The sequence below is a fragment of the Rhea pennata genome, chromosome 3 (assembly GCF_028389875.1).
Source record: "Rhea pennata isolate bPtePen1 chromosome 3, bPtePen1.pri, whole genome shotgun sequence".
Classification (NCBI taxonomy): domain Eukaryota; kingdom Metazoa; phylum Chordata; class Aves; order Rheiformes; family Rheidae; genus Rhea; species Rhea pennata.
Genome location: NC_084665.1, coordinates 72,161,194 through 72,176,956, shown reverse-complemented (window position 1 = coordinate 72,176,956; position 15,763 = coordinate 72,161,194). Strand labels below are relative to the sequence as shown.

Genomic DNA, 15,763 nt, shown 5'->3' with positions numbered 1-15,763 from the left:
CTTCCAGAAACAACTGTGTAGTTTCGTTCCCATTAATCGAGTTATAACAGCAGAAATCTTTAGCATGATCACAGCAAACCAGATTCCACATGTCAAAAAGATTTTAACTAAAAGGCTGAGTGACATCTTTGTAGCATAAAATTAGAAATTATTTACAATTCCACTTTTAAACCAATTATTCCACTTGGCTATAGTTCTCCCAGAATATTTGTATTCTGGAGTGGCAGAATGAAAAAAACCCTAAAGTCACACATAAAATTTCTGTTTTTGTACCTCACAGACACTTTCAGATACACTGACGAGCTCCAGGAGTACTGGCATCTAATGATGATAATGACATACCTTATTAGCCTTCAAATGAACAATCTTTACTTTAATTAAGGGGGTCATATGTGGCAGCACCTCTTCCTTAGTCTTTCACAAGGGAGATTTTCTCCCTTTTTGATTTTTGAGCACCAGCCTGTATAGTCACACTTCTTTCCATTATACCTTTTAAAGGCTCTTGGGAACACATGCTTTCAACAAAGACAGAGTTGGCCTAAGTTGTTAGGAAAACTGAGTTTTTCTCAGTTTCTCTCACTTCCTAGAAGTAGGCCTGACAGACTTTTAGAAGATAGCAGTTACTCAGTTATGTTTTCAGGAAAATGGTTGGAGGAATGCTAGCTTTTGAGAGAATTTAGTTTTCATGCAGTCGGTTTTCTAGTGCCTATTTCTTTCCTCTGCTGTTCATTCCATATTAAAAAGTGCAGCTATTCACTCTGACAGTTCTAATCTGAAGCAGACTTCAGAGCTCTCCTGTGTTATAAACTCACACGCAAGGTTTATTTTTTGACTGCCAAGGCACAATAAATGGAAGAACACAGAGTGGTGTGTCAGAAATGCTAGTATATTCAGTCCAGTGATTTTTTTCTCTGTAGTCTTGTTGCCTGACTTGCGCAAGGGTTAAGTCTCTGTCATTTAAGAAGCACACTTGAAAATGGTGCCTGAAATCAGATCCTTCTGAAAATGACTTCCTGCTTTCCCTATGAAACAAAGAACATAAATATTTGTTCCCCAAATTTTTAATATTTCTACTATGTTTCACTGTGAGGTTAATAGATTTCTTCAAAAAATAGGGACAAAGCGAACCCCACAGTTAGAGAACACAGCCAGAACGTGAAAGACTGATTTTCCAATGCGAGGCCTGAAAAGACGTACGCCCGGGGCCCGGGGTGGATGCGCTGTGCTCTACCGTTGGTTACTTTGCAGTGGCCTTTTGGTAAGACCAGGAAGTTTCTGGGGTTGTAAGGTTATAGTTTCAACAAACAGGCTCATTCCATCCTTAACTTAAGGTATCGTTCCTGAATAGAACTAATTGAAAGCAGTGTATTTCCTCAAAAAACCTATAATTAAAGAAAAAAAAATGTTTTGCTATCAAAATACTCAGCCAAAGATCTCCCAGTCAGATCTACTTAAAAACAAATCTAAAATTGAAACTCCTAATGGGTGTCAACTTGACAAAGTGAAACAACTTACAGGAAGAAAGTTATTAATTACAAACTCACCTTTCTCTTTTTAATGGAAATTATTTCTGCATATTCCTCTAATGGATATAAACATAAAAAAAATAAGTCAATAGCTAGTTTTATTTGCTTTACGAAGAAGGTAAGTAGGGCATCATGCACTTGCTAGCCCCACTAAAGGGTTTACTTAGGGTAATAATGATTTTAAAAATTGCCTATATTGTACATGCAATCCAGATGCTTAAAAGTTAGCTCTCTTTCTTTGCATACGTTCACAGAGTTCTGATACATACTGGATCTGTTACAAGCATCATTTTAAATACAGTTATATATAATAATTATAGCATGCCTGACACCACAGCACTTTCTAGATACGTTATCTGATTATCATTCTAAAATCCCTGATAATACTGACTGATGCAATCATTTTGCTTAAAAATCTGACTTACAGTTTGCTGCTAAAAGTCTCTAAATTCATGAAGGGAAAGGGAAAGTGGAATCTTTCAGACTTATGCAATTTGGCCTTATAGTTACAGGTTAAATATGATGGATCTGAAGCTTAACTGTGAACAGTAGGCATATAAGGGAATTGAATTGTCTGGGGAAAAAAATCAAAAATTTGTATGTATTTGGAATCTTGAATATTAAAAAACACCCTGGGCTGTGTTATTCTTGAGATACCTGCAGTATTTGTGAAGTGAGCCCTTGAGTGCTATATTTTGAAGTGACATTCAGATGTTTATATGGGCTGTTAACTGTCTTCAGAAAACATCAGGAAAATGTTGGATAAAGAAGAAACCGAGGCGAGATAGGGAAAGTAATAATGTTTTTTATTAAGTTTGCATGATACTTTCGTAAGACTCTAATTTCAGTAACTTAATTTGTTGCCATCTTATCTATCTGTGGTGAAACTTGCAGTGCTGAAATAAGTTGCAGGCTAAAATTATTTTTTGATTAAAAAAGCCCAACAAAGAGCAATTTAGATGTATCAAGAAAAACAGCAAGGAAGAAAAAAAATCTTTTCTTAACATTTAAATATATTTTCTTGAAAAAGTGTCAGTTTTCTAGTGGGTTTAAGGGAAGGTGTTGAGGGAAGAAACTATCCGACTTGTGTCAAGAGCCAGCAGATCAAAATGGGCAGGTATGGTAGAAGACTGTGACTGATCAAGCAAAGAAATGGCCTGATCGACGTGGCAGGAGATTGATACTAGTCCAGCAAAGTGCCTAGGCCAAATGATTCCTGAGGTGGTTGGAAGTCAAAACTGGTGATGCACAACTTGACTGAAGTGCTTGAGGAAAGAAACAGAGCTAGCTGGGTCAAGAAATTGAGGTCAAGGGTCTGGAAAACAATAGGAGAACCTCATGTTAAGAAAAGAGGCAAGGGTTGTCGATTATGACTGAGATGAAAAATAGAAAAAAAACAGACTAAGAGTTACTTTGTGGACAAATTGAGTGTGGGGAAACCTGAAGAACAGAAATAGGAAACACTGCAAATGGAACTGGAATAAGGACATGGGCACTAGAAAAGGCAGGACTGGTACCAGATTTCTTAGAATAAGGAAGTAGCTGTATTGCAAACATCTGTTGTAACTCTTTTTTTTTTTCTGGTAAATATCTAATATATTGTTTTTCTTCTTTATTGCTGGTGAGATGCATACTTTCTGTTAACTGAATGGTCTGTCTTTTAACATATTCTAACTTGGTAAGTGTATAAAACAAAGTAAGTCTTTGTAGAATAAGCCTGGACAGGAGGAAATGGCTTCAGAATGATGCATTTCATATGCTTTTTTACTACTTCTCTTTCACATTTTCCTACTTATGCTGCTCTGTCATGCAATCTTGAGCTGAAAAACATGCAGATAAAAGCTCCACTCAAACAAATTCCCACCTCTTTGGAGCTGTGTCTGTATCAGAACCAGCAACAGTGTTATAATACAAACCATACCAGGAGAACAATTTGAATTTTGGCATGCAGCTAAGAGTACAAATGCATCCCATTCTGCCTTCATAATTCACACACCGAATGCCAATACAACATATGGCTTTTAAATTGAAGATAGTTTCTCACTTTTAAGGTATTATCTCATATCTTTAGGGTAAATGTTACCAAAAAGGATGAACATGTGATTTAATGCTGCAAGACTTTTCTCAATTTAGTTGAGACAACAACACCTTACTTCTAGTCTTATGTTTTTGTTTAGCACGTTGCTTATAAGAATTCATAACTTACTTAAATTTTGCTTATGAGTATTACTGTAGGAAAGAAAATTAATGCTGAAAAATCTAGAAATGTTTCTTTCGCAGGTTATAGCTAGTGGTATTGTTATATAAGGACATCTGATAAGTCTGTGCCTAAGACTAATTCTTTTCTGGAAGGATGGAGAAGAGAGTATTCGTTGATTTGTTTTTCAGGTTATGGAAAGATACTAATTTTTCTCTTCTCAGAAAAGAGAAACAGAATTTTGTGTAAGGTAATAACAATGCACATTTTTGTCAATGTAGATGGATTTAATGATGTTTGGGAAAATAACATTAATAATGTCTTTTAAACAATTTTTGCTCAGATGGAAATGAGTGTAGGGTGTGAACAGTTAAGTCTTCTCATGGGTGAGAAGACTTATGCAGACATATGCACATTCATATCTCATGAGAACTGCTTCTCTAGGAAAAATATCTCTTTTGACTTTACATCACAGAGCACAGAATAATTGTAGAAACCTGTTTTAGAGGTAGTGTATGAAAAATCTTTGGCTCTAATTCTGGAAAACTTAATTTCCATTGCTGAAACTTGTGTCTGTTGTCTCTCACTCTGTGCACGTTTCTGAAAAGAGTATGGCAGCTGGGCAGCTGAAATTAAGTCTCTGCTAGTCCTATGGGAAAAACAAATCTTGACCCTTCCACTATTACAGGCCTGTGATTGTCTGTCTAATTAAGCAAACATGCATTTTGACCAAGATCAGCATAATTTTTCCCTTGATGGAAGCCTAACAATGAAACAGATCAATAAAGCTGATCTGAAGAGCAATGGAAGAAATGGAGACTGCAGTCTGTATGATTCCTGCACAGACCAAGCATGGCTACTATTTTGCCTCAATTTCTTTTTGTCCTTTCCCTCTCCAACTGTAATGAATTCTCTTCCTTAAAGGAATTGTGGTATTTCTTACTTGTTCCAGAAGTGAACCAACATATGCACTGGAGGCTTTACAATGCCCTATGGACACAAATATCACTATTGTCTTATGATTCTGTGATACGCGTGTGGTTTTTTCTTTTCCTTTTTAATGATAACCTTCAGCAATAAAAGTAAGTAAGCCTACCAGAGAGAAAACAACCAAAATGTGCAAGTACTGGTAGCTAAGAAGCTTAGGAATAGAGGTAATGTGAAATTTGGGACTTCTTAAATTATGCACTGGAACACCTTGTGGGAAGCAGGAACCTAGAAGAAGATCCTGAGTTCTGAAGAACTCCAGCATCCTGAGTGAAGTAGCTATGCAGCATGTTAAATAGCTATGCAGCATGCAAAGAGAATTTCTTCTCTCTGAGTGAGTTCCAGAAAACAAAGAAACAAAGAAAAAAGCCTGGATTCATGGTCTGTGTGAAGCTGATAGGGCTGGTCAAAAAGAAATGTTAAGTACATGACATAGTCATCTGATAAATTATACAAATAATCTATGGACCTTATGTGTGCTCTTGATCTCTAAGTCAAGATATCTCACACAGAAGGCTGATTCCAAGAAATGTGAGAAATACTGCAAGAGCATTCTCCTGGTGCCTTTGACTCTTGAGCAGAAAGGAGAAAAAAAATTGCAGGTTTCTCATATCTGTGGTGTGTCTGGAATAAAGAGAGCCCTGCCTTTGCCTCTGTTGCCTTCTGAGGGGGAAGAGTATCCCTTGAATTTGGCTCAGATGCAGTTCAATTGGTTTGTCAGAGAACTAATAACACCTTAAACATCTACAGGATCAGGCTCTGTGAGGAACATAGGCAGAGACTCAGTCCTGGATTTCAGTCAGATGTAGGTAGATAAATGCCTAACTCTCAGAAGTTAGGCATTGGAAGAAGAACTCCAAGCTTCTCAGAGATTTGAGAATTAACCATGAAAAACTGCTGAGAAGATTACGTTTAGGTTTTCTAGTAACTGGGGCTGTGGATGATGCCTGCTACAGGGCATCCAAAGCACCATATTTTGGCTAAGTCTTTACGTCTTTGCCCAAGGTCTTTGCAGTCTACAGAACAGGTATATGAAAACTGCTCTGAGGGCCTAGTTTAATATTTAAAATGCTAAAATAGAAATTACATACTGTTTGTCATTAATTGTTCTCTTTAAACTTATTTAATGAAAAAGGTAACAGGTAACAGACAACAACCTGACAGCAGTTCCAGTATCAAAGATAACAAAGACGTTCCCAAAGTCATAAGACTGTTGAAATATTTAAACAGTGATTTTAGACACTATTATATTACTGGATATTCATATAAGGCAAAAATACTATCAGAAATTACTTGTCTGAGAACCAGCAGACAGGTACGCAGAAGTCCAAACACACCCCAGAACCAGATCTGACTGTCAAAGTTCACACATCTCTATCATATCTCCTACAGATATTAATATGGTGTCGTCTCCAAGTCCCTTACCAACCCAAGCAGATTGGTTATTTTGTATCTCATCTCAGGTAAAATCAAAAAAGAGTTAAGTCTCTCTATGTCTTCCAGCTAATAAAATTATTAAGAAATTGCTAGGGAAGAGGAGAGTTTTAAATACAAGTAGATCACCTAAAGGACCTTCCATACAAATGGAATAAAGGGGTCCCCAGCCAAGGTTTTCCTTCTTTGAAGAATCTGGATGGGGAATGATTGTCATCAGAAGCACATCCATCAGCACAAAGGCCATCAAGTATCTGCCTGCTAAACAACTGAACTCTGTGGTGGGAGAGAGACTGTAAAAGCTCAGTGCTAGGTAGGCACTGACCTGCTCACTTTCATTCTGCATATTTCTACTTTATATACTAACATGGCACAAGCAGTTCAGGAGGCTCCTGCAATGCATGGATGATAACTTCTTGTCACAAATGGTGGAGGAGCCTACAAGGAAGGGTATCCTGCTGGACCTTGTCCTTACCAACAGAGAGGGACTGGTTAGAGATGTGAAGGTTGGGGCAGGCAGCCTTGGCTGCAGGGACAATGAGATGGTGGAGTTCAGGATCCTGCAAGAAAGAAGTAAGGCAAAAAGCAGGATTGCAACCCTGGACTTCAGGAGAGCGAACTTTGGGCTCTTCAGAGACCTAATTGGTGGAGTCTCGTGGGTTAAGGCTCTAGAGGGAAGGGGGGTCCAGGAGAGCTGGCTAGTATTAAAACATCACTTCCTCCAAGCTCAAGAGCGGTGCATCCCCCTGAGTAAGAAGTGCAGCAAAAGGGGCAGGAGACCTGCATGGGTGAGGAAGGAGCTCTTGGCCAAATTCAGACAGAAGGAGAAAATACAAAGACTGCGGAAGAGGGGACAGGCTGCTTGGGAGAATTATAGAAATGCAGTCAGGGTATGTAGAAATGCGGCGAGGAAGGCTAAGGCCCAGCTGGAATTGAGTCTGGCAAGGGATGTCAAGGACAACAGGAAGGGCTTCTTCAAATACATCAGCAGCAAGAGGAAGACTAGGAAAAATGTGGGCCCGCTACTGAATGGGGCAGGGGCCCTGGTGCCAAGGGATACAGAGAAGGCAGAATTACTGAATGCCTTCTTCGCTTCAGTCTTCACTGCTAAGGGCAGCCCCCAGGAATCCCAGAGCCTGGATGTGAAGGAGAAAGTCTGGAGAAGAGAAGACTTTCCGTTGGTTGAGGAGGATAGGATTAGAGACCTTCTGGGCAGGCTAGACATCCACAAATCCATGGCCCCAGATGGGATGCACTCACGGGTGCTGAGGGAGCTGGAGGATGTTGTTGCCAGGCTGCTCTCCATCATCTTTGAAAGGTCCCAGAGAACTGGAGAGGTGCCCGAGGACTGGAAGAAAGCCAATGTCACTCCAGTCTTCAAGAAGGGCAAGGAGGAGGACCCAGGCAACTATAGGCCAGTCAGCCTCACTTCCATCCCTGGAAAGGTGATGGAACAGCTCGTTCTGGATGTCATCTCCAGACACATGGAGGAAAAGAAGTTGATCGGGAGTAGCCAGCATGGATTCACCAAGGGGAAACCCTGCTTAACCAATATGATAGCCTTCTCTGATGGAGTGACTGCCTGAGTAGGAAAGGGGAGAGTGGTGGACGTTGTGTATCTTGACTTCGGCAAGGCTTTTGACACTGTCTCCCAGAACATCCTCCTAGATAAGCTCTGGAAGTGTGGGTTAGACGAGTGGGCAGTGAGGTGGATTGAGAACTGACTGAAAGGCAGAGCTCAGAGGGTTGTCATCAGTGGCGTGGAGTCCAGTTGGAGGCCTGTGGCTAGTGGCATCCCCCAGGGCTCAGTACTGGGTCCCATCCTGTTCAACTTCTTCATCAACGACCTGGATGAGGGGACAGAGTGCCTCCTCAGCAAGTTTTCTGAGGATACCAAGCTGGGAGGAGCGGCTGATACACCTGAGGGCTGTGCTGCCATACAGAGAGACCTGGACAGGCTGGAGAGCTCAGCAGAGAGGAACCTCGTGGTGCTCAACAAGGGCAAGTGCAGAGTCCTGCACCTAGGGAAAAATAACCCTAGGCAGCAGTACAAGCTGGGGGCTGACCTGCTGGAGAGCAGCTCTGCAGAGAAGGACCTGGGAGTGCTGGTGGATGACAAGTTGACCACGAGCCAGCAATGTGTCCTTGTGGCCAAGAAGGCCAATGGTCTCTTGGGGTGCCTCAGGAAGAGTGTTGCCAGCAGGTGGAGGGAGGTGATGCTGCCCCTCTCCTCAACCCTGGGGAGGCCTCATCTCGAGTCCTGTGTCCAGTTCTGGGCTCCTCAGTACAAGAGAGACCTGGAGCTACTGGAGAGAGTCCAGCGTAGGGCTACAAAGATGATCAGAGGGCTGGAGCATCTGCCCTATGAGGAATGGCTGCGAGAGCTGGGCCTCTTCATCCTGGGGAAGAGAAGACTGAGGGGGGATCTTATCAATGTGTACAAGTCCCTGAACGGAGGGTGTCAAGGGGATGGGGACAAACTCTTTTCAGTTGTCCCGTGTGATAGGACAAGAGCTAATAGGCAAAAACTGAAGCACAGGAAGTTCCACTTGAACATGAGGGGGAATTTCTTCCCTGTGAGAGTGACGGAGCACTGGACCAGGTTGCCCAGAGAGGTTGTGGAGTCTCCTTCTGTGGAGATCTTCAAGGCCCGCCTGGATGCAGCCCTGTCTAACATGCTGTAGGTGACTGTGCTGAGCAGGGGGGGGTTGGACTAGATGATCTCCAGAGGTCCCTTCCAACCTTACTGATTCTATGATTCAATGATTCTATGCTATACTATCCTCCTTATATTAATTAGTCTATATTGGAATTAGTTTTGTGTTAATTTAGCTGAAGTAATTCTCTAAGGAAACTGATTTGCAGGAGAGCACTTCATCCTTTGAGATGTGTTGGACCTTAAAAGTCAAAGTACTGTGGCATGGCAAAAGAGCTCAGCTTCCAAAATATTGACCCAGAATTTCCAAAGGGTGACAGGCTGTAGCTCCACTAAAGCAACATGTCTAGTATAAAAGCTGGTAGTTCAGAGGATTAAGAGGAAAAAACACTCTTTTCATTTCCATTACCTATGCGCAGTCTAGTTAAGAGCAAATTTAAATTCCAAGGTTGTCTAGGTATCTTATGATATCTTTCATGAAATCTGTACCTGTTCTCAGTCAATATAAGGATACAGTTTTAGTCCAGTGTTGTTTTAAAGAAGACCACTTAGACGTAGTTTTGTATCTACAAAACTACCATTTAAGTGCCTTCTCAAGCAATTAATGGGAGTTTTGTGTAAGGAATTATGATGATCAAAACAAACAAATATTTTTTTCATGATATAATCATTCTTTCTATTAATCTTATAGGGAAAGAGAGTAGATTCAGAGAGGAATAAAAATGACTATTTCTAAGGAACATTAATGTTCCTATTTATGTGTTAAAATGCACAAGGCTCAGATACTGTTTGAAAGACAAGTCACCAAGAAACATACTCATGAAAAAACAATAGCTTTTATGTAGAAGAAGTGCAAATTGGTTATTAGGGAAAAATTATAAAGAATGTGCAGGGAAACAATTTTTATTACTTGCACTATCTATATTGAATCAAATTTCTTCAATTAGTGGCTTTCCTAATACATTTAAACAATTCAGCAAAGCACAAAAATTCAGGTAATCATAGCATTAAAAGAAACCAATTAGTAAGCAATTATGAATTAGAGGAAAGATTATTAAAGTCAACAATTGCACCCCTTTCCCTCTGATCACTTTTCATTTGTTATGAATACACACAGAGTGTTTTGCAATCAAACCTGAACCACGCACAAAAAATGACAGCATGTTCAGGTGACTGGGGAGCTGAACAACTCTGAAATCATTTTTTGGAGGTGTTCATCATCACCTTGGAGGTGTTTGTTTGCCTCCCTGATTAAGAAGGGTTGAGGAAGAGATGCAAATGTTATCCTCCTTGCTCTTCTGCTTTCCCTACCAAAAATTAAAGCTTTTCCCCTTAACACTTCATAAAATTAGGCCCTGACAAATTGACCAGAGAAATCACTAGGAGAGACAGGAAAGAGGGGAAATGGTGTGGAATCCTTGCTAAATATCAAAGACCTTTGCTTATATCCTTCCTAATATGGGTATCTAAGTCTTTGTGCTTAACTGCACTCTCTAGCTGTCATTTAATTAAATCCTGTTTTTCTGTATGCTGTACAGTCACTTTATTGTCATTCTCAGGAAATACAATACTTAATGAGAAGAAGAGAGAGGAAAGGAAGAGGCAAAAAATTCTATATATACATCACACACCTAAAAGAAATATCAAAATCACTTTAAATCAATTTTACATATCTAAATCATCCATTTAAAACAATATTTTTGTAGCATCTTACTGATAGTAAGGAGAAAAAATAAATAAATTATCCCATGAAGGTACCTGTTTCATATCTTATGTGTTGGATAAGGAAAAAAAATAGAATGGCCAGAAAGTAACTGTTAAGGAGAAGCTGATGCTTGTAGTCTACTGTCCACACTAAATGCAAGTAATTGCTCATCTTGGCAAACACTAAGTTTTCATATCCATTTTAGCAAGTAGATTGTTCAGATAAGTTATTTAATACAACAGTATTAATTATATTCAAGTGGCAGAGTTAAATACTAGTAAGAGCTGTCATTATAGCCATGAGACCTCAGACTGCATGTTCTATTTGGTGACTCTTCCAGCTTCTACTGGGACTGTGGTATTAACACGGTAGCATGATTATACTTCTGTGGAAGGAAGTACCCTGGCATCTGGCAAATGCTCTCATTCAGTGATGATGAAGATTTAAAAGTAGCAAAGGAGTAATGGAGGAAAATGGCAGAAATTTCAGGAAGAAACCTCTTACATTATTCATTAATAAGAATTCCCCTGTTCCCTACAAATCTCATGCTACAGAAGGGGAGAAAAGACTCCTTGTCACTCACCTTTGGTGAGGTGAGACTCCAAGAGCCCTTGGAGTTTAGGATCTACTTTCTTTTTGATTGTGTCCAACAATCTCATAAATGTAATCTAAATTATACCAGATACTTGCAGTTGATTGAGGAAGAGAAATAAAATGTTGCATTGGAGACTAGATAATATACTATAATGATCTAGTGAAACCATTTTCAGTGGCAATAAAATACACTTTAGGCAATTGCAAACAATCTCAATAAAAGTTGAAACTTATTTCTGCATTTAAGCCTGAATGTGATAGCTGACACCTACCTACCCATTCAAGGGAGCAAAAAAATTCTCTACTTTGCTAGCTGCCTCTTGCATCATCCAGTATGATGCATTTAAAGCAAAATGTTATACTCCACGTCACAGTGACCATTCATAAACCATGTAACTCTCACAAGTGTGAGAGTTCCCCAGTGTGAGAGTTCCCCAGTTCCCCTCCAAATTTGTTATAAACTTCTTTTTGTTAGGCAAAAAAAAAAAAAAAAAAAAACATGCAAGATGTAATAGCGCAATACTTCTGTGACAATACAGACACTTCCAACAAAGCATAACAATGATCAGAATATACAGTCACAGCAATATTCACAATTTTGCTAGCATTAAACTTTCAGAGGAGCCTGGTATTGCTATCTTATGCATTTCATCAATGAAGTATAGAAGCAAACTACTAAAATTATTCCCAGTATTTAAGAGGGGGGAAAAATCATGCAGGACCTGATCCAGTCTATTTAAATCCTGGTTGTTTTCACAGTGGTATTTACATCAGACAGTGGTATTTGGTGGGCAGCTATAAAGGATTGTATTTTATTGATTTGTTGAACACTACGTTTTGATAGGTGTACTGTGTGCTGATCATGTACCTTAGGCATGTTGACGTGGCATGGTCTCTGTCGACTCATTCCTATGGCCAGCATGTTCAACTAATGCAATTATAACATATTGGATTAAAACCATCATTTCTGAAGATCTGTCAGTCACTAAAAGATTGTTTTAAACTTTACATACAAACACATTTGTGCATAGAAACGTGTATGAAAACAAATAGGTGGAAGATAATACCAGATATTTGCTGACCTGTGAAGGAATGCAATGGAATAGAACAGAACGGAATGGAATGGAAAGGAACATAGTGACTGATAAAGACAGTGAATCAGATAAGCAACTAAATAAGGTTAAACCTGCATTAAGTGACAAAAGTGCATGCTTAGTTTCATTCTAACTTAAGAAAATTGTCATTCTAAGTCAAATATTTATTAATATATGGATGTGTGCAGTATAAAGTGTAGAGATTTATCTCTTCTCTGCTGAGAGTAGCTCATAGCTTTATGACATTAATATTTCAGGAAAGGGACAGTGCTTGAACTATGCTACAGACAAACCTTAATGCCCCTCAGCTTGTAGACAATTCAGTAATTTGGAGAAAAACTTTTTTTCTCCAGAATGATCCCTTTTTAATTTTAGGATATCTCCCTGTGCTCTGAGTTTTCCCTTTCTGTATTCTTTGGCAGAATTTTGCTTTTTCCCTTGGGATGCAAATGACCATTCCAAGCTTAGAGGAAGTATTAACAAGTGCTTTGGGACTGGTCCAATAAAGTTTATGTGCCAAGATTTACAGTGTGCTTCAGACACCTAGAACAAGATTTAGACAGCATCTATATCAGCATCTATATTTGAAATCAAGTTCAGAAACCAGCTGTCCAATGAACACACAAAAAATCCTTCTATTAGGGACTGCAAAGCTCCCTGGGTACCTAAACTTTGTGCTCTACATATACATGCCAGCCACAAGAGCTCACTATGCACACTCTTATGTGCCTGAAAGCATAAGAACAAAATCCAATATGGAATTATTTCCGGATATTAGCCAGTGACCATCTTGATGTAGCTTGCCTAAACAAGTATCTGAAGCAAAAGCAGAATCTTATGCCAAATGGATAAATCTTGACCCTAGTAACCATAACCTTAGTATTCGTGGATCCAGAATTGCACAAATTCAAGAAGAACAGATGGGTGGTGTTCCACCCATACTATTCTATAATTCAATAGCCCTAGTGTTTTTCTAGGAGGATATTAAGACGAATCTCTCTGGGGTCTCTGAATACCTGCAAACTGAATTTCTGTGAGAGTGTACAACAACCAGACAAATACAGAGAAAGTATTACCTTCACTACCATTTTAGAAGCAAATTTTAGGAGCAAAAAAGCAAAATTTTGTGAAGTGACTGATTCTTCCTGGTGTTAATTGTACTCAAAGCTTGCCTGGCAGAGGGGCATCAACAATCAATTTTCTGAATCCTAATGAAGTTTAGGTAGGAACAAAACACCCAGCCAGCGGTATTCCTCATTTCAAAAGCAGCAGTGCAAGGGGCCCCCAAATTATCTGCTTGCATGAGAAGGCACATTGTGAATGTAGAAGCCTTAGGCTTTAGGAAAACCATTTGAAAGACTGTTTGGCACTTTAAAGTCTTCTAAAACAATGTTTTGGATCTAACCTTATGTTTTTAATACTGATTTTCACTGTTGATTGACAAGGACTCTAAAATTTCTTAAACACTTTCTATCATTTCTTAACTGTTCTTTAGTAACTTAAAGATCGAATAAGTATACATTAAGGGCTATTAAGAAGTAGCTAATGCTATGATGCTAAATGGAAACTGATCCAAATCAGCTTGTCTGCTGCCACTCTGCTGGTAATCATGAAAACCTCCAATTGTTTACCGAGGAAGTATGCTTTAAGCTAATTCCAATAAAATTTAGTTCTAATGAAAAGTAGATTGAGAATGTCTCTCAGCAGGAACGAGGACAGGAATGTTCTTTAAAGAAATCCTGATGATGAAGAAACTCTAGGTAATGTATTAGAATTGCCAAATTCAGCCACGTATATATATAAAAAAAGAGGATTAGTTTGAAGCTAAGGCTAGATATCTTTGTGCAGAAGACATAGCAGAAACATGAAGTGCTTCTAGATTCTTCCCGTCAAGTTCTATATTTCTAAAGATAAACTTATCCTTGGAGAACTTAAATAATATGTACATAATTCATAATTTAAATTACAATGTCAGTATACTGAGAGGCTATTTGTAGGCTTATAATTGAAATGTTATAGCTCTGTTGTTCCTATTTGTGGTGTGTGTTTACAGTTTTTGAGTTTCAAAACTCATTGAGATCTATAAGAGATTTTCCAGTGACATTTAATCTGTTTTGGATTAGACCACAAGCCTTTCCTTTTACCTGCCTAACACAATATATCTGACATTTCTGCCTCATGGCTATTCTATGTAAGAACATTCAAGAAGATTAATCCAAGCTAACTCTTTTAATGGATTAATTAGACCATATTAAAGTATTGCGTGGGCACTCATTCTGAATTAAAGCAACCTTAATGAAATTTTCTTCAATTCAATTTCAAAATTGAAGTTAAATTCAATTAAATTAAGGTCATCTTACTTTTTAGTAAGTGACCACTCAAGCAATTTAACTAAGCTCTTTAAACTCACACATCTTGTTAATGTACAGCATTCCTCCATGTGTCTAGTTAGGTAAGCCTTTAGAAACTGAGCTTCTAAGTATTTCTTTAAAAAATCAGCTTCAAAATACTGAAATGACTAACATCAAATTGCTTCAAAGCTTGGATATGCAGCCCTACTCCTCCAATTCTAACAAACCTTAAGCACTGGGACTTTCAAGGCTTGTCTGTGCAAGCTGTAAACCCACAGCACGAAGACTGTCCTACATGAACTCTCCCACAAGCAACCCTAGCATTTTCACGCAGACCACTTATGCTGCAGAGTGGCAAGCATGCTGTAAAATCCTACTGCATGAGAACATCCTGTGTAGGCAAGGAGACATGCTAATCTTGTAAATAAAAGAGCATAGATCTTATATAAATAATTACGAAACCCTTCAGTGTGTCATTCTTTTTATTATTTTCCAGCCAATGGTAAGAATTCTTATATCCAGGAAATACAGTATTAATATTAGCGATTTATTGCTGAATTCTGATGAGAAAAAAATGATGTTCCTCTAATATAAATTATTTCAAGGATGTTATTACTGTTTTCATTATTACTCTGGAAGACACAGCTGTTATTCCTAATGGTCCTTTTATTGATCTATATCTCCATTTGAGAAAGGATAGCATATCTTCTATCTTCAACATTTCTGTTCAGCTTCACTGACCTAGTTGCATTCAAATTGTCAACTTCAGGACTATACAAGTTCTGGAAGAAGCTGCTGGCAGAATACGTGAATCCATCATAAATTTGTGTTACACGGACTGTCTGGGTGAAAGAGAGAGTGGAAAACATAGTATCTGGAATTCATGAGAATGATGAATTCAACACCTATTTATTGATGAGAGCTACCTATCCTGCACTCACGAGGTCCTTGTCCTTGTCTTCTCTTTTGCATACTGTGCATTACCTCTTATGGTAGCTTAATATTCACATTCCATTAAATACTCTTATATTCAATAGACTGTGCTTAGTGATCTTAACTACAAGTGCAATTTTGGAATAGTGAAATAAATCATATTTTCTCCTAAGTATTTAATACTCCCCAAAATTGAAGCAAAAAAAAAAAAAAAAAAAAAAAAAAAAAAAAAAAAAGTCTAATTCTCTGTCAAAATAATGATCTGTGGAAAAAATCTTGTGTGTTA

General features: G+C 38.6%; 1 protein-coding gene across 1 annotated transcript in view; it reads right to left on the bottom strand.

The window, feature by feature from the left end:
• The window catches only part of TRDN (triadin), a 241,172-nt gene that overhangs the window by 2,603 nt on the left and 222,806 nt on the right, over window positions 1–15,763 (bottom strand). The window lies entirely within an intron of this gene.